Here is a 20,458-nt window from a genome sequence, read left to right as displayed (position 1 = left end):
TGATAATTGAATAATTGAATAATTTATTTTTTTCTGACCTTGTTTTTCTGTTCCTTTATGATGGCGATAAATTTTTTTGTATGGAAGTAAGGGGGTAAATGGAGGGTGTTAAATGATGGAGAAAAGGTTGAGAATCCCTGGATTAAGATAAAACCAGGAATCCAAACCTGTGCTGTACTGTTTATATCTCTGCACTGACAGTGGCTGATTGACAAACTTACATCACCACTATTTGCAATGCCAATAATGTGGCGAGAAGCGAAGAATCGACTGAATGACTGTTACTTTTGCTTGATTATTTGGTTAATGTGGCTGCTTTCTCGAAGAAAAGCAATATAACATATCCAGATAGTGAGTCGGCATTAACGTCTGTAGGACATTGTGATGACTCTTATACTTGTTCCACCTGCTACTTGTGACACTGAACATGGTAATAAAGAAGAAACTGATAAAAGTGATCTTTATGAACCACCAGAATCTGAGACGTTGAAACAACCGCACTTGACACTCTACAGGGGTTAAACGACCTTGTCATAGACCTACTAAGTAGACCCAGTATTACAACCCAGGATTCCAAATGGCCTGTTACCCCGGGTGTAATGGGAGCAAATAAACACAGTAGAAAAAGTTTAGACTTATATTATCCTTCACCAATTTAGAACAGCAATATGTACACTATGTACAGTGATAAGTATAGTGCACTCCACGGTAAGCAAGGCAGAAATAGAAGCCACAAGATAGCAGACCGTGCTTCAACCAGCTCTAGAATGGGAATGACAAGGGCAGACAGGAGAGTGGTACCCACATAACCTCTGCGATTGCCAAAACCATCTTCTTATTGGCTAGAACCTGGTCACTAGTTGAACGACGGGGCCCCATCATCAACTCTTAGCAACCTGGTTCGCTGGTTGGGGGAGATAGCCTGTAAATGAGGGTGTGTACATGCGCCGAATAAAGGTTACGTACTCTTTGCATGCCACACCCAGTAGACCTATCAAAGCAGAGGGCACAGATAAATCTCATTCTCGAGCACGCCATATTTGGTGTGCACGAAAATTCCTTCATAAGATCATTCACATCTACTGATGTGAATGATCTTATGAAGGAACTAGGCTTTGAGCACTATTCTGATGAATGGAGAATATTCATCAATTACAGTAATATCAGTTTGAAAGTTGTGCTCCTTCACAACGCCATTGAAAAGCTATCTGTGCCAGTGACTCATGCCGTGGGATTAGAGAAAAACATACGAGTTCATGGAAATTCTACTTAGACTAACTAAATATAGTTAACACAAGTGGTATATATGTGGGAACCTAAAAGAGAAAGGGCTAATAATTGTTCTTCAACTTGATTATATAAAACGCATGAAATGTCCTTTGTTTGTGGAACAGTGACGATGCTAACTACTATAAGATCAAAGAAAAAACGACAAGACTTTTTTTTTTTTTTAGGAAAATTCAAAGTACAACACATGCACCTGGTGCATCCTCAAAAGATATTTCTGTCACAATTACAAATAATGTTGTGACTAATGAAAAAAATTGTAAATACTATGAATGACGGAGGTACAGGATTTTTTTTATTCTAAGGAAAAAACTGGAAGAGTTTTAACTGATGCAACACTTGAAACCGGAGTATTTGTTGGTCCACAAATACCTTTACTGTTATCTAGAGCAGTTTTCCTGTCAAAACTGACCCTACTGGAGCTGGCTGCATGGGGAGCTTTCAACCAGATTATCCAGAAATTCCTAGGAAAGCACAGAGCGAAAATGTTTTTTCCGAGTTAGTGCAAAACTTGATAGGAGTCTATGTAGCACAAGATTACCGTATGTCCTTGAAAATGCACTTTCATTATTCACATCCAGATTTTTTCTATTAAATCTTGGCATGGTGAAAGGTTTCATCAGGACATCAGTACGATGGAGGTACACTATCAGGGGCTTGTAAATCTCAGCATAATGGTGGACTACTGTTGGTTTCTTCAGAGACACCACTGCTAGTCATAGCATGATGTTGGACTACTGTTGGTTTCTTAAGAGATACCACTGTTAGTCATAACATGATAGTGGACCAATGTTGGTTTCTAAAGAGAGACATCACTGTTAATCATAAGCGTAAAGCCAAATGCTTAAAACATTTTTAAATAATTTCTGCTTCCAGTTAGAATACTTCAGTTAATGTTCTTGAAGCATTCCTTAGCAGTTACTTTACAATATCAAACAAGTTCTTAATGACTCTTTATAATAACTGTGCTGTAAATTCTGATGGAACTTGGTTTATAAATAACTCTAGGAATTGCATGTTTTCCAAAAGCTAAAGTCCGTGACGAGGTAAATCAAATTCGACTTCAAATTTGGAATCATTATTCCCATATTACATAAGAAAACTTTTATTTATCTCAGTAATAGATCGAACATAAATGTTTTGCTGTCCAGTGTAATGAGAGGAAGATATGTGAACAAACAATGGGACATACTTATCAGAAAACGTGTCGGTCCTGGACCCTTGGTCACTTCTAACATACAGAGGTTAAAAAAGGCAGTATATATAGGTAGAGAGTGAGGTGCGAGTGACACATGGTGACCTGAAGAATGTAATATTGGGCTAACGACAGGAAAACAATAAATATGTCCTAGTATTTGTTTACGTATCCTTCTAAACTAATTTATCGTTGTCTGTTACCAATATTTATACCAAAAATGATGCGAGAACAAGAAACGAAAACTGAATGCATATAATACATTATAAATAATGACTCGGATATTTCCTGCAGTGTAAGCATGTGTCAGAGCCCAGAGTGTGTAGTGAAGATGAGTTTGTCGGAGCTGTCGTCTGGCAGGCGGAGCACACACAGGGAGACCATTAAAGACAATGGCCTGGAACACGACACGACGACTTCATTTAAGAAGGAATCTACTTAGTGGTGGGGAAATGTCTTGAACATTTTAGCTTCCTTGAAACTCTGACGTTAACCTCAACATTCTTTCTGCTCCTTGAAATATATTTTTTGGTCTGTTTTTTTGAGACCTGGATGAAATTATAAGGACTTAAAATTCTGAAGTAATTTAGAGGATACATACACAGAGAGGTGTATGTATGTTTCTCAGTGTACATACACTGAGCATTTACTTTAACCCCTGTTTTAGGTATTAAAGTATTGGTTACTAAGACACACATGCAGCGCCTGGGTATCTATTTCCGATGAGTTTCGCTTGCGCAGCAGACTCCTTCAGTAAAATACAGGTGAATATGACTCTAAAGACAGAAATGCAGAAGTGATAAGTCTCTCGGTGTTGTAAAGAGCTGGTCACTCCCTCAGCTTTAAGCAGGGGCAGGTAATTAGTCCTCATATATTGAATTCGACTGAAGAATCCTGCTGCGCAATTAAAAGATATCGGCAGTAATGCTACCCTAGTGATGCACCTGTGTTTCATTCTTAAAATTGTCGATATTGTTTATTAATATTAGAATTAAAGTACGACACGATTGCAAACAAACCATACCACTGGCGGGGACTGAACTCGTGGTGTATAGCTGATATGCAGTCTTAATGACCCAAGGGTAGTCGATAGGTTTCAAATTCCATTAACCATGCAATGTAGTGGTAAAAAGAGACAAGTATCCCTTGGTGTATATACACTGCGAGTAAACTGTAGTCCTTACTTCAGGGTTGAAGAATTCGTTACCTTTTGTTAAGAGTAACATGTAGCCTTATTGATCTTCGTGAGGTGGAGACGCTTTAAACCTATTTAATCATACAGATTTAGAGGAAAATATTACTGACAAAACAATAACTTTAAAGTCTTTTTCTTAAGAATTTTATTGTATGAATCTGGAAAGCCCTAGGATAACAATCTGTTCTATATGATAGTATCCTGCTCCACTGGATAGCATCCTGTTCCACAGGATAGTAATCTGTTACACATGATAGTATCCACTTCCACAGGATAGTAATCTGTTACACATGCCAGAATTCTGTTCCACAGGATAGTAATCTGTTCCACATGACAATATCCGCTTCCACAGGACAGTAATCTGTTCCACATAATAATTATCAGTTTGTTCATTTGTTTCTGTATTTCACATGAAATATGTGGAAGCGATAAACAGTGGACTCTGTACTGCAGTCAGAAAAAAAAAACCAGTGTGAGGAAAAAGGTGGTTTGCAGTTACTGAGAGTAAAAGGGAAGATGGAAATGGAGAAAGAGATTCGAAGAGAGCATTGAAGTTGAAGAGTATTGATGCTCGTCTGGAAGTAAGCTTTCAGCATCCCGTGAGATGCATGTGTGAGCGTAGGACAGCTGGTGAATCCAAATAAACCCAGGGCATTTTGTAAGAAGAATAAGTGAGCTCAAGAAGAATAAGTGAGCCAGGTAGTGTGGCCACGGCTAACATAACACGTTAGAAGCCTTGAGACAAATACGTCCTGAGCTCACTTATTTGTCTCACAAATTAATGAACTTAGTGATTTCAAGATATTCGGAGAGACGAATAAAAATGTCCAGGACATTTGGTGAGATGGCTAGATGATTCAAACGATCTCAGAACATCTGGTCAGATGAATAAGTGAGCTCAGCGCATCTAGCGAGACGAATAAGTGTGCTCAGAGGATAGACTGAGAGAGTCCCTGCGCATTTCAATCTTGATAGAACCCACTTTGCAGTTCAATCTCGAGGGACAAAGGAGCAACTGGTTACTCTTTGTAAATATCCTTCTCATCATGGAAGGATACACTTTCAAACAAAGACATTACAGAAAAACCAAAGAAATGGAAAAGCAAAGAAGGAGGTCAAGCGATGAGACATGAGCAGCGGGAGAAAGGAAAATTCGGAATAATTCTGAAAAGATAGGAGGTGATGAGACTGAGGTGCACGAAGTAGCAAGCTATCAGAGAACTGAAAGATGTGAAATGGACAAAATATAATCACTCGAACTGACCCTTAAAATGGCATGAGATCGATTTTTGAGACGGAAAAGCTCTGTTGAGCTGGGATGGAAAGACATCATCGCCTGTGCCTCGATCGGGACAGAACAATACAGGAGAGGGAACAAACGAGGAATAGAATAAAAAGAAAAACATTCAACGACAAGAGCAGTATGTAACAGGTGCAGAAGCTCCACATCCAATGGATTCCAGGCTTTGCCCCACCATGTGGAAGCTCATCCTCATGGGGTACACTAAGTTCAGTCTCACATAATCTTAAAAGCCCCAGTCCTCCCTTCCCACTCAGACACAGTAACTCAAAACAAAACATAACTGAGAGCTGGACACAATACACTCAATGGGAGAAGAAGAGAAGAAACTATTGAGCGAACCAGATAGCTAGAAGCCAACGAAACCAGACAATGTCTCTTCATGGGTTCTCAGATAGGAAACAAAAGAACTGTGTGAATCACTAAGCGCAATATTAAACAAGTTAACTGACGCATGGCAACTCCCAAAGGTGTCGAAAACAACAAATGAAGTCCAGATATTTTAAAAAATGGGACAGACGGGTAGCATTAAACTAAAGGCTAGTTTCCCTGACATTCAGAATATGAAAGGTTATCGAAAAGATTATATGGAAACGAGCAGGTGAGTAACTGGCAATGAATAATTTCATAAACAACGACAGCAAGAAACAGAGAGGTAAGGGTTGACTATATATATTTTGAATGAAAGAAGATATTCGATATAGTATTGCACAAACTTAGAGGAGCAATCAGGAATAGCAGGAAAAGCACTACAGTGGTTTAAGAGGAAGTACGCGATACATTATTGTGAGTGTCAAGGGTAGTGTCGGAATAGGAAAGTGTAAATAGAGGGGTTCCCTAGGGTCAGTACTAGAACCAGTACTGCTTTTCACTTTTGTATACAACTAGACGAAAGAACAGCCAGAGGTATACATCTTTGCAGGAATACTCATGAGAAGAATACCAACAGGAAATTACACACGAAGATAGTGTAGTTTGCCAGTAAACAAAAGATATAAAATCTGTAAGACACAAGATTAATGAATTTAATACTAAGAAAGAAAATGATTTGATAAAGAAGATTAAAAGTGAAAGAAACAAGAGTTAGATACAGGAAGGGAACAGGAAAATAAACTGTGACTCACATAAGACTATTGCAAAATCTACAGATGCATACAAGAAACGTAAATGTACTACAGTGGATCATGGAAACACCCTGAGAAGGTGTCAAAATGGGAAGGAGTAACAAGCGGTGTTCTTCCAGGAACGATGTATGGACTAGTGTTGCTTCTGACATATGTGAATGATATTCAAGATGGGAATCAGTCAGATGAATCCCTGATTGCTGAGGATGTAAACCTAATTAGGAATATAAGACTGATGAGAACAAGGAAAGGCTATTAATATTAGCATCTGGGGAAGCTGTGAGATTGGTCACATAAATGATCACTTGAACTGAGCACCAGCACATGCAGGGTTACGGAAATTAGGGAAGGGATAGGAAAACTGACATGGGGTACCGACTCATGGGGCAGTGGCTGTAGACCTCACACACACAGAAAGACCTAGGAGTAAGCATAGTGCCAAGCATACCGCAGGAGGCACACATCAACCGAATAACACACACAAACACACACACATACACACACACACAAACGCACACACACACACATACACACACACACACACACACACACACACACACACACATACACACACACACACACACATACACACACACATACATACACATACGCACCAACACACACAGGCACACACGGGGCCAGGAGCTCGGACTCGACCCATGCAACCTCAACTAGGTGAGTGCAACTAGGTGAGTACATACACACCAACAAGACTGGACTTAGAATTCAGAGGAGAGGATGAACCAGCAAGACTGGACCTAGTATTCACCTTGAGTAGTGCAGATATTGAGGACATCACATACGAAAGACCACTTGGGGCCAGCGATCATGTGGTTTTAAGCTTCGAATACACAGTAGAGCTACAAGTGGAGGGGGAAGCAGGAAGGCCAGGACGAATGAAACCAAACTACAAGAAAGGGGACTACACGGGAATGAGGAACTTCCTGAACGGGGTTTAGTGGTACAGAGAACTGGCAGGCAAGCCAGTTAATGAGATGATGGAATATGTAGCAACCATGTGCAAGGAGGCTGAGGAGAGGCTTGTACCCAAGGGTAACAGGAATAATGAAAAAGCCAGGATGAGCCCATGGTTCAAAGGTGCAGAGAGGCAAAAACCAAGTGTGCTAGGGAATTGAAGAAATATAGAAGGCAAAGGACCCAGGAGAATAAGGAGAGCAGTCGTGGAGCCCGAAATGAATATGCACAGATAAGAAGGGAGGCCCAACGACAATATGAAAACGACATAGCAGCAAAAGCCAAATCTGACCCGAAGCTGTTATACAGCTACATCAGGAGGAAAACAACAGTCAAGGACCAGGTAATCAGGCTAAGGAAGGAAGGAGGAGAGACAACAAGAAATGACCGTGAAGTATGTGAGGAACTCAACAAGAGATTCAAAGAAGTGTTTACCGAGGAGACAGAAGGGGCTCCAGATAGACGGAGAGGTGGGGTACACCACCAAGTGATGGACACAGTATACACAACCGAGGAAGAAGTGAAGAGGTTTCTGAGTGAGCTAGATACCTGAAAGGCAATGGAGCCGGATAACATCTATCCATGGGTCCTGATAGAGGGAGCAGAAGCGCTATGTGTACCCCTAACAACAATATTCAATACATCTATCGAAACAGGGAGATTGCCTGAGGCATGGAAGACAGCAAATGTAGTCCCTATCTTTAAAAAAGGAGACAGACATGAAGCATTAAACTACAGACCAGTGTCACTGACATGTATAGTAAGCGAAGTCATTTAGAAGATTATCAGGAAAAGAGTGGTGGAACACCTAGAAAGGAATGATCTCATAACAGCAGCCAACATGGTTTCAGGGATGGGAAATCCTGTGTCACAAACCTACTGAAGTTCTATGACATGGTGACAGCAGTAAGACAAGAGAGAGAGAGAGGTGGATGGATTGGATTTTCTTGGACTGCAAGAAAGCGTTTGACACAGTTCCACACAAGACATTAGTGCAAAAACTGGAAGACCAAGCAGGGATAACAGGGAAGTCACTATAATGGATCAGGGAATACTTGTCAGGAAGACAGCAGCGAGTCATGGTACGTGGCGAGGTGTCAGAGTGGGCACCTGTGACCAGCGGGGTCCCACAGGGGTCAGTCCTAGGACCAGTGCTGTTTCTGGTATTTGTGAACGACATGACGGAAGGAATATTGATGAGAGAAAGTGCAAAGGTTTGCAACAAGACTAGTCCCAGAGCTAAGAGGTATGTCCTACGAGGAAAGGTTAAGGGAAATCAACCTGAGGACACTGGGGGACAGGAGAGATGGGGGGGACATGATAACGACATACAAAATACTGAGAGGAATTGACAGGGTGGACAAAGACAGGATGTTCCAGAGATGGGACACAACAACAAGGGGACACAGTTGGAAGTTGAAGACACAGATGAATCACAGGGATGTTAGGAAGTACTTCTTCAGCCACAGAGTAGTTAGGAAGTGGAATAGTTTGGGAAGCTATGTAGTGGATGAAGGATCCGTACATAGCTTTAAGCAGAGGTATGATAAAGCTCCCGGTTCTGGGAGAGTGACCTAGTAGCGACCAGTGAAGAGGCGGGGCCAGGAGCTTGGAATCGACCCCTGCAACCTCAACTAGGTGAGTACAACTAGGTGAGTACACACACATACACACCAACACACACAGATAGACAGACAGACAGGCAGACAGACAGACACACATACACACTTAAGCACACACACACACACACACACACACACACACACACACACTCACGAACACACACACGCACACACACACACACACACACACACACACACACACACACACACACACACACACACACACACACACACACACACACACACACACACACACACACACCTACACACACAACAGGCCTAGTGTCTAATCGACATGTGCCTAGGACAAAATGGAAACTAACATACACACACACACACACACACACTCACACATATATGTATATATACACACATACGCACCAACACGCACACACATACACACACATACACACACACATACACACACACACATGCACGCACACACACACACACACATACACCCTCAGACATATACACACACATACGCCCCAACACACACAGACAGATAGACAGACACACACACACACACACGCACACGCTCACACACACACACTGCAGGAAGGCCTTTGACACAGTTCCTCACAAGAGATTAGTGCAGAAGCTGGAGGATCAGGCGCATATAACAGGGAGGGCACTGCAATAGATCAGGGAATACCTGACAAGGAGGCAACAACGAGTCATGGTAAGTGAAGAGGTATCACAGTGGGCGCCTGTGACGAGCAGGGTCCCACAGGGGTCAGTTCTAGGACCAGTGCTATTTTTAATATATGCGAACGTCATGATGGAAGGAATAGACTCTGAAGTGTCCCTATTCGCAGATAATGTGAAGCTGATGAGAAGAATTAAATCGGATGAGGATGAGGCAGGACTGCAAAGAGACCTGGACAGGCTGGACATGTGGTCCAGAAACTGGCTTCTCAAATTCAACCCTGCCATATGTAAAGTCATGAAGATTGGGGAGAGGCAAAGAAGACCGCAGACAGAGTATAGGCTAGGTGGACAAAGACTACAGACCTCACTCAGGGAGAAGGACCGTGCGGTGACCATAACACCGAGCACGTCACCCGAGGCACACATCAACCAAATAACTGCTGCAGCATACGGGCGCCTGACAAACCTGAGAATAGCGTTCCGATACCTTAATAAGGAATCGTTCAAGACACTGTACACTGTGTATGTTAGGCCCATACTGGAGTATGCAGCACCAGTCTGGAACCCACACCTGGTCAAGCACGTCAAGAAGTTAGAGAAAGTACAAAGGTTTGCAACAAGGCTAGTCCCAGAGCTCAGGGGAATGTCGTACGAGGAAAGGTTGAGGGAAATCGGACTGACGACACTGGAGGACAGAAGGGTCAGGGGAGACATGATAACGACATACAAGATACTGCGGGGAATAGACAAGGTGGACAGAGATAGGATGTTCCAGAGAGGTGACACAGAAAGAAGGGGTCACAACTGGAAGCTGAAGACTCAGACGAGTCACAGGGACGTTAGGAAGTATTTCTTCAGTCATAGAGTCGTCAGGAAGTGGAATAGCCTAGCAAGTGAAGTAGTGGAGGCAGGAACCATACATAGTTTTAAGAAGAGGTATGACAAAGCTCAGGAAGCAGAGAGGGAGAGGACCTAGTAGCGATCGGTGAAGAGGCGGGGCCAGGAGCTGAGTCTCGACCCCTGCAACCACAATTAGGTGAGTACAATTAGGTGAGTACATACACACACACACACACACACACACACACACACACACACACACACTCACACACACACACACACACACACACACACACACACAAACACACACACAGACACACAGAATGTAAAAGCTGAGAGTGAAAACATACGAAAGAATACAAACAGTACTTAAATTGTCAATATTACTCACTTGAAGTTCTCCGTAGAAGGAGGTGAGCTAATGGTATTTCCTCTCTCATCCACAGCATCTTGTCTCCTCTCCAGCCTCTTATCTCTCCATTCTGCTGTCTCCTCTGCCTTTTATCTCCTCACATGATTGTTTTCAAAGTTGGATGGAATCTCTCCGGTGTCTCTCATGACTGAGGATATAAGCAACTGAAAAGGATTGTTTAATACCTGTGAGGCTTTGAAACTTCCCTAAATCTTTAGCAGTGAAGTTGGTACCTTGTTCATTTTGGATAGTCTGTGGGATTTTCATTTTGGATTTAAATCTATTAAAAGCGTTCAAAATTTATTTTGTATTACTACTACGTATAGACACTATCTCTGGATACCTGGTAATTATATAAAAATGGATAGACTGGGGGTACTGAATCTTCACTCTCTAGAAAGGCGTAGAATTATGGGGGAGATATGACTGAGGTGTATGAATAGAAAACGGGAGGAAATGTCATCGTGAGGTGTTGTCTTTCGTTTTCTTCTATGTCTTCCTCTACGCAGCACTACAATCACCAGTGTCGTCAGCTCTCTTCAGAATCTGCCCATCTGTTGGCTTTGCTAGGTTCAGTTTTTGTCAATCTGTCTGATACTCAAATCAGCATGTTTTTTAAGAGCTACAGTACTTGCAAGCTTCCTAGGTGGAATATCCTCCAAGAATTTCAGTAGTAATCATTAAATTAAGGGAAGAAATTGGCAAAAACCACATTCACTCACAGAGGATGCTTGTAGGAATAGCCATACAGAACAGCTGTTGTAGCACTGACGAGAGTCGCAGGGTAATACCAGAGCTGGATGCTTGGCAGAAGTCGGTAGCAAACTCTTCTGAAAAGAAGAGAACCCAAACTAAATTAATTAAGCCGGAGACTAAGACATGTTATGAGATAATCACAAAATTTACTCCTGTCCTAGTAAATTAGCACACTACTGTATAAGGTTGAAAACACATAATATATGTTCCACTCACTTGTTATCCTAACTAGATAACGATATAACTAGATAATAATGTAACTGGATAACACTGTATCTAGTGTTCTTGCACTACATGAATTGATATTAATTTGGATTAGTATTTGAGCTTTTTGTCATGCATCTTATTTCATATACACTATCTGACAACTACTGGTGCCCACCTGAGTATAGGTAAGTCATCAATGTTGTGCCTGCCTATTAAAGACAAGATGTGGTTCCAACCATGGTCATGAACAGGGTCGCAAAAGAGTTCACCCCCGGAACACTTTCCAGGTAGACTCCAGGTAGGTACGTCTGAAAATTTTCCATTCCTACTACCTATTGCATCACTGTTTTGCATTGCTAAACAGTAAAAGTAACTTCCGTATGTGGGTTTTGTTAAGTGTAATGATGCTAGGTTGGCTGGGTCGGGCAGGGAGGAACTCTGCATGCAGCCACCTCCTCGTGGTGAGTTCTGGGTTATTTTGTCAACAAAATACTTTCATAATTGACAAAATAAGCGAAGAGCTGCATACATTCAAAGTGATCAATCGAATTTTCTTTCGCTTTTATTTAGAGATATCAGAGGCGGCTAAAGATATTGTTATATGTCTCTAGGATTTGAACCAGGTTACAAATACATCACCAGAATGGTATTCCATGTTATTAAAATGAAGTTTTGTGTGAAATTTTAAACTGCTGACGGCGGTGATAGACGATATTATGGCAGGTGTCTGTGACTGAAACTTAATCTAAGATACATCTTTAGGATGCTATTCGTTATTATTGCAACCAACTCTAATGCAATGTTTAGTTTCAAAAAGTGAAAAATTACGTATTCTGATACATTTTTTTTTGTGATTTCAACACCCTGGCTGCGCAGAAGACATTATCTCAGCTCTCCAAGATTTAACACAAGTATTTTGGCCGAGAGTGTGCCACTTTAGCGCACTTTAGAAAATGTGGGGAGAAAAAAACTTGCAAAAAATTCTCCTCTCTATTCTTAAAGTACATTTTTTAGAGTGGCAATAAATACATCAGATCATTATTTAGTGGTAGTTACAAATAGAGCAAAATGTCATCAGTGGGTCATCAGATGAACGTATAAAAATTAGGATAAGATATAAGTAACTACTGGGAGACAGGATGGCTAGAGAGAATGCAGGTAGTGAGGGAGCGAAGGCGGTATGGAGTAGATTTAAGAATGCAGCATTAGAGTGTGCAGCAGATGTTTATGGATATAAGAGGGTGGGTGAGAGTGGCAATAAGAATAAGCAGTGGAATCAGGAGGTAAAAAATGATGGTACATGAGAATTTTTTTTACAATGTTAAAGTGATATGCATAAGGCGGAGTATATGAAAATAAAAGAAATTAAAGAGTGGTGAGAGAGAGCAAAACGAAAACCATTGAGATAGTGGGTGAAGTTTCATAAAATAAAAATATTGATAATAATATCATGTTTTGGTGGGAACTCAATTAGTTAAAAAGGCTTTGGAAACAAGTGAATTTACAGTCGAAACTCAATTAAATTAATCTTGGATGTGTTGGTGGTGATACTGGGAAGATGGAGGGAATATTTTGAGTAGTCGTTGAATGTTGATAAGGAAAGAGATGGAGTGATTTCATGCATTGGGCAGGGAGCAATAATATCTTGCAGGAGTAAGGATGACTTTAATGTAAGTGAAAGGGGAGGGGGGAAGTATATGAGGCAGCAGGGAGAATTAAAGTGGGTAAAGCAGCTGGAGGTAGTTGGGGTAAAAATGTAAATATTAAAAGCAGGTGAAGTTATTGTTTTGGAGTGGATGGTGTATGATCACCATATTTATGAAGGAAGGGAAAGTACCTAAGGAATGGCAGAAAACAAGCACAATTCCTTTGTATAAGGAAAAATGGTAGAAGAGTGAATGCAAAAATTGTAAGGGAATGAGCTTGTTAAGTATAATGGGGAAAATGTATAGTATAAACATTATTGATATTAATTATTTAAGGGAAAGACAGAAAGTAGGATTTCAGAGGAATAAGGAAAATATAGGAAAGTGAGAAAAATGTGTAGACCTAATGTACATTGAAGTATACAAGTGAAAAATTGCCTACATGAAGGTAAGAGACTTCATGACGCAACTGTAGAATTAGATAATACATGTGACAGTAATTTTGCAAAACATTGCAATTCCATCGAATTAATTAACAGTAAATCACTAAAACCACTAAAGAGTTTCCATGCGAATGGTGAGACTAGAGGGATTATTTAATTGTAAAAGTAGGCATTAGACAAGTATATGTGATGTCCCCATTTTTTAACATATTTATGGAGAGGATGTAAAAGATGTGAATGCTAGTGTTGGTGAAAATTGTAGAATTAAAAGTCAAAGATTTGGTGAGGATGGTCACAGTTGTTATTTGCCAATGACTCGGTTCTTTTGGGAGATTCTGAAGAGAAGTTGCACAGGCTGGTGAATATTTTTAGGGAGGGCATGCAAAGGCAGGAAATTTAAAAATGAACCTATTACTGAGCATGGAGGAAGTAAATATGTTCAGAAATTTGAGAGTGAACCTGTTGTCAGATGGATTTTTGAAAAATAAGGAAAACCATAGAATAGAAGAGGAGGAAGAAGGAGGATGGTACATTGAGGTATTTATAAATACATAAAGCAAGCTTAATCCATGAAGGCAAACATGGAACGTGCCAGGGTAGTGTTATTAACACTTGTATGGGTATGAATCGTGAACTTTAAAAGTTGCAGCGAGGAAGAGGATGGAGGGACCGAGATGTGTGTGAGGGCTACGAATAGTGTGAATATTATGCAGAGCACTCAAAACACCTATTGTAGAATTATACCAAAACTATAATTCATACAGCTGAAGAAGAGTCTGAACACTTAGAGAGGAGGGAGCACAATGCGGTGACTACGAGGATATATAAATCTTGAGTGGAGAGAAGGAGAGGGAGGGGAAATCCCAGTCAGGGCTGGAGGGAGAGGTCATCCCAGGAATGGTTGGAGGGAGGGGTCATCCCTGGAAGGGGTGGAGAGAGGGGTCATCCCAAGAATTGTTGGAGGGAGGGGTCATCCCTGGAAGGGGTGGAGGGAGGGGTCATCCCAGGAATGGTTGGAGGTAGGGGTCATCCCTGGAAGGGGTGGAGGGAGGGATCATCCCAGGAATGGTTGGAGGGAGGGGTCATCCCTGGAAGGGGTGGAGGGAGGGATCATCCCAGATAGGATTGGAGGGAGGGGTCATCCAAGGATGGGATGGGGGAAGTGGACAGGAAGGGGTAGAGAAGGTTTGTGTGAGCACATGAGATCAGACTGGAAGATAGTGGTTTTTGCAACTTGACATGCTATTAAAGTGTTAGAAAGTTAATATTTATGAAGGGATTCAGAGAAAGTGGTTATCCCAACTTTTGTTCTGGAGGTGGGAAGTACAGTGTCTGCACTCTAGAGGATGGGAGAAGATGCTGCAGTTAGGAGAGTCATCTGAAGTGAGAGTCATCGGAAGTCTTCTGGTAAGACAGCGATTGAATGAATGTTGGTGACTGTGTTTATAGGGTTGTGTTGTTATTAAGCTGCATAAATTCCAATTTGTCATTTTTATTAAACAAATTGAAAAACTGACTTCTGTTCAATAACTGAAAAAATGCCTATTCTAAGCAACTTTAAACTTCAAGCGCTCATACATTTGATGAGAACCATGATACAGTATAGATTAGGTTCTTTGCACGCAGATTTGTTAATATTATAACACTTAAAAAACATAAAAGTGTTGAATTCTCTGCAATAATTGATAACATAGGTAGTGAGGTTAAAGGATATTAGAAGTAGAAATTTGGATCATAGAAATATTATCGGAACGGTATAGAAGATTCCCAAGTAAGGCTATTAATCAACGCTGAGAAAAATGGCAAACAATATTTTGGAAAATGTGAAGAGAAACTTCTAAGTACCCCTGGGAACACTCGAGTACTCCACACCAGGACATTTAAATGGACAAAGAGCATTTTCATTTCATTTCTTTTATTAATTAAATAGGTTACATAGAATATTAACAATCCATATACAGTCGAACCTCTGGTCACGACCATAATTCGTTCCAAAACTCTGGTCCCGACCCGATTTGTTCGTGTCCCGAACCTAATTTCCCCATTGGATTGTGTGTAAATACAATTAATCTATTCCAGATCCCTACGACCTGTATGTAAATATTGTTTTTTAATATTTTTAAGCACAAAGCTAATTAATTATACCATAGAATGTACAGTTTAATAGTAAACTAAATGTAAAAACCTTGAGTAACACTGAGAAAACCTTGAACAACAGAGAAAACTAACATTGCATGAGTACGTTCTAGAACCCCTCTGAACCTTTCGCTGTAAACAGTTTTTTTTTTTAAGAGTTTTAAGGGTCGTCTAATGGCTGAGAAGTGAACCCTGTTATTATATCCGTTTTCTTTCACTTTTGGTATACGTTAAGAAGCATCTTTCCATCATACATTGCCCAAGTGTCAATAAGATAGCCCAACAAACAACTGAGGAAAAAAAATATTTACCAAAATTATAAGCCTTAGCCGGTTACTGGCACTGAATTCAAAAACACACGAAATGCAACACAAGGAGTTCACAGTGAATGAACGCACGTCTGAGACCGACTACAAGACAAGGGTCTTTGTTAGGTATACACAAACAATAGGAACTGGGAAAATTGGTGCATGCAAACAAAATGGCACAGAATGTGAAAATTGGCGTGGCTGTGTTTGTTCAGCACCCGATTATGTGTTCGTGACCAAATGCAAAAATTTGTAGAATTTTTTGGTTGTGAACCGATTTGTTTGTGTTCAGAAGTGTTCGTGTCCAGAGGTTCCACTGTATATAGTATCCACCGAGAAACATATTTTTTCAAGTCAAATGACTCGTTCTAAGCGGCTAAAAAAAGCTTGGGGCTGGCTATTATGCCTTCTAATTTCATAATATTTGACATCTCCCCTACATTCTGAGAGAGGCTGCGGCAGGCGGCAGACTGCACTATGCCACTCTGAGAAAACTTCCCTTCACTCCTTCAGTTGCTACCTTGCAACATTGCATAGCTCCTGATGACGTACTGAGAAGTGTGAAAGTATTTCAGCTACAGATTTCCACCCCCATGGCTTGTCTTGTATATATATATATATATATATATATATATATATATATATATATATATATATATATATATATATATATATATATATATATATACATATATATATATATATATATATATATATATATATATATATATATATATATATATATATATATATATATAAATATATATATATGTATATATATCATTGTAACCATGGACGAGTGGTATTTATTCAATAACAAACTGTCGGTATTCTCATCAATGTTTTTGAGAGCCTTAAGTATTTGCAGTCCAGAATTCAGCGATGAAGAAATCTCAAAAATTTTTGAAATAGCTAATGATCTAAAATACCCAGGAAACTTAATTGATAAATCCTTTAAAATTGCCATAAATACTTTTTAAAGTTCAAGAAGAGACAACCAAATCTTATTCAATTAAAAATATGTTGGTTCTCCCTTACCATGAAAACTTGGTTGATATGTCTTCTCTTCTTAAGACTTTTAATATCAAAGTTGTATTTAAAAATCTTGATACAGTAAAAAAATTTTGATAAAGAATTCCCCCCAAAATGCTGACGGATGTATTTATAAGATTCCTTGTAATATATGCGATAAAGTTTATTTCGGTCAAACTGGTAAAAATCTCAAACTAAGATTAAAACAACATAAATATAGCATTAGAACTGGACAAGATTCCAATGCTCTATTTATTCATGTAAGAGATTTTAACCATCCAATTGATTTTCAAAAAGTTGAGAAAGTTGTATCAAGCAAGTCCATGGTCGACAGGAATATAATTGAATCTTGTTTCATAAAAAGCAGTTTTGAAGATAATATGAATATTTCTTTAGGTTTATATAAATTGGACTCATTTATAATTAATAAAATTTGGGAAGAATTTAATGATATATTAGACAAGTAAAAAATCTTAATGCTTGGGTAGAGTATCAGGTGTATTTCAGAGTCGGGTGTTGTGATATGACTATGAGGTGTAGTCTTGTTATTGTGACATGACTATGAGGTGTAGTCTTGTTATTGTGACTTGATTGTGAGGTGTAGTCTTGCCCCTTTATATGCCTTCCTGTTGATGTTTTGCTTTTTATAGTTCCATGATAATGTGAGAAGTCACGAATGTGCTTGGAATTTCACTATTTTTTCAAAGTGGTTGTTCTGCATATTGTGATATCACCTGTTTACTGTGATTTTATTGTATATATATATATATATATATATATATATATATATATATATATATATATATATATATATATATATATATATATATATATATATATATATATATATATATATATATATATATATATATATATATATATATATATATATATATATATATATATATATATATATATATATATATATATATATATATATGCAATAAGATCACAGTAAACAGGTGATTTCAGAATATGCAAAACAACCACTCTGAAAGAATAGAGAAATTCCAAGCGCTTTCGTGACTACTCACATATCACTCCTTGATAATGTGAGTAGTCACGAAAGCGCTTGGAATTTCTCTATTCTTTCAGAGTGGTTGTTTTGCATATATATATATATATATATATATATATATATATATATATATATATATATATATATATATATATATATATATATATATATATATATATATATATATATATATATATATATATATATATATATATATATATATATATATATATATATACATATATATATATATATATATATATATATATATATATATATATATATATATATATATATATATATATATATATATATATATATATATGTATATATATATACATATATATATATATATATATTTTTTTTTTTTTTTCAACAAGTCGGCCGTCTCCCACCGAGGCAGGGTGACCCAAAAAAGAAAGAAAATCCCCAAAAAGAAAATACTTTCATCATCATTCAACACTTTCACCACACTCGCACATTATCACTGTTTTTGCAGAGGTGCTCAGAATACAACAGTCTAGAAGCATACACATATAAAGATACACAACATATCCCTCCAAACTGCCAATATCCCAAACCCCTCCTTTAAAGTGCAGGCATTGTACTTCCCATTTCCAGGACTCAAGTCCGACTATATGAAAATAACCGGTTTCCCTGAATCCCTTCACTAAATATTACCCTGCTCACACTCCAACAGATCGTCAGGTCCCAAGTACCATTCGTCTCCATTCACTCCTATCTAACACGCTCACGCACGCTTGCTGGAAGTCCAAGCCCCTTGCCCACAAAACCTCCTTTACCCCCTCTCTCCAACCCTTTCGAGGACGACCCCTACCCCGCCTTCCTTCCCCTATAGATTTATATGCTTTCCATGTCATTCTACTTTGATCCATTCTCTCTAAATGACCAAACCACCTCAACAACCCCTCTTCTGCCCTCTGACTAATACTTTTATTAACTCCACACCTTCTCCTAATTTCCACACTCCGAATTTTCTGCATAATATTTACACCACACATTGCCCTTAAACAGAACATCTCCACTGCCTCCTACCGTCTCCTCGCTGCTGCATTTACCACCCAAGCTTCACACCCATATAAGAGTGTTGGTACTACTATACTTTCATACATTCCCTTCTTTGCCTCCATAGATAACGTTTTTTGACTCCACATATACCTCAATGCACCACTCACCTTTTTTCCCTCATCAATTCTATGATTAACCTCATCCTTCATAAATCCATCCGCCGACACGTCAACTCCCAAGTATCTGAAAACATTCACTTCTTCCATACTCCTCCTCCCCAATTTGATATCCAATTTTTCTTTATCTAAATCATTTGATACCCTCATCACCTTACTCTTTTCTATGTTCACTTTCAACTTTCTACCTTTACACACATTCCCAAACTCATCCACTAACCTTTGCAATTTTTCTTTAGAATCTCCCATAAGCACAGTATCATCAGAAAAAATAACTGTGTCAATTCCCATTTTGAATTTGATTCCCCAAAATTTAATCCCACCCCTCTCCCGAACATATATATATATATATATATATATATATATATATATATATATATATATATATATATATATATATATATATATATATATATATATATATATATATATATATAGGGAGGTACCACCTCTATAACTGTCCTGGGGACCCTCATCCTAAGAGAAAAGAATAAACTTGCTTCATGGAAAATTCAAGGTTCTCCCTGAAGCTGTTTAAGAATTTTCTCCTACCACCCCCTATATTTAATATATATTTTATTTAAAGACAAATTACATTGACAAAACATTCACAAAGATACAACATAAAATAAAACAACATAGGTAACTCAGAGCTACATCTCGAATACTTTTTCCAGCTCCCCGGCAGTGGGCCGCGTGCCCAGAATGCTGCAGGCATTTCCTCTCTGGATCGTAACACTGAGTCTTTGAAAGAGGAAGCTGGTCACTCTGTGGTCCTTGGTTTCTATGACGAGCTTTTCACCCAGCTCTTTGAGGAACTTTAGAGCACACTTGCCCCATGCTCCAAGGGTCTCCGACCCTATTGAGATGAAGTTATAGCAAGGGGGAAGGCCTTTATATTTGCGGATCTTCTTGGTCTCCCTGTGGCTGGCAGCTTCACCCCCTTCCACTACGGAGTATGGCAAGTAGGTGTCTGCCAATGTGGCGGCACAGGTGTAGTCCCAGGCAATCTGCTTTCCATCCTTCCAGGGTAACATAGTGGCTCCATCAGGATGCTTTTGACATCCGTCAGACCTCTGCACTTGGGGTTCCCGTTGAGCTGGGCA

The sequence above is a fragment of the Cherax quadricarinatus genome, chromosome 54, assembly GCF_038502225.1.
Source record: "Cherax quadricarinatus isolate ZL_2023a chromosome 54, ASM3850222v1, whole genome shotgun sequence".
In the NCBI taxonomy this organism is placed as follows: Eukaryota; Metazoa; Arthropoda; class Malacostraca; order Decapoda; family Parastacidae; genus Cherax; species Cherax quadricarinatus.
This window is presented reverse-complemented; position numbering follows the sequence as displayed.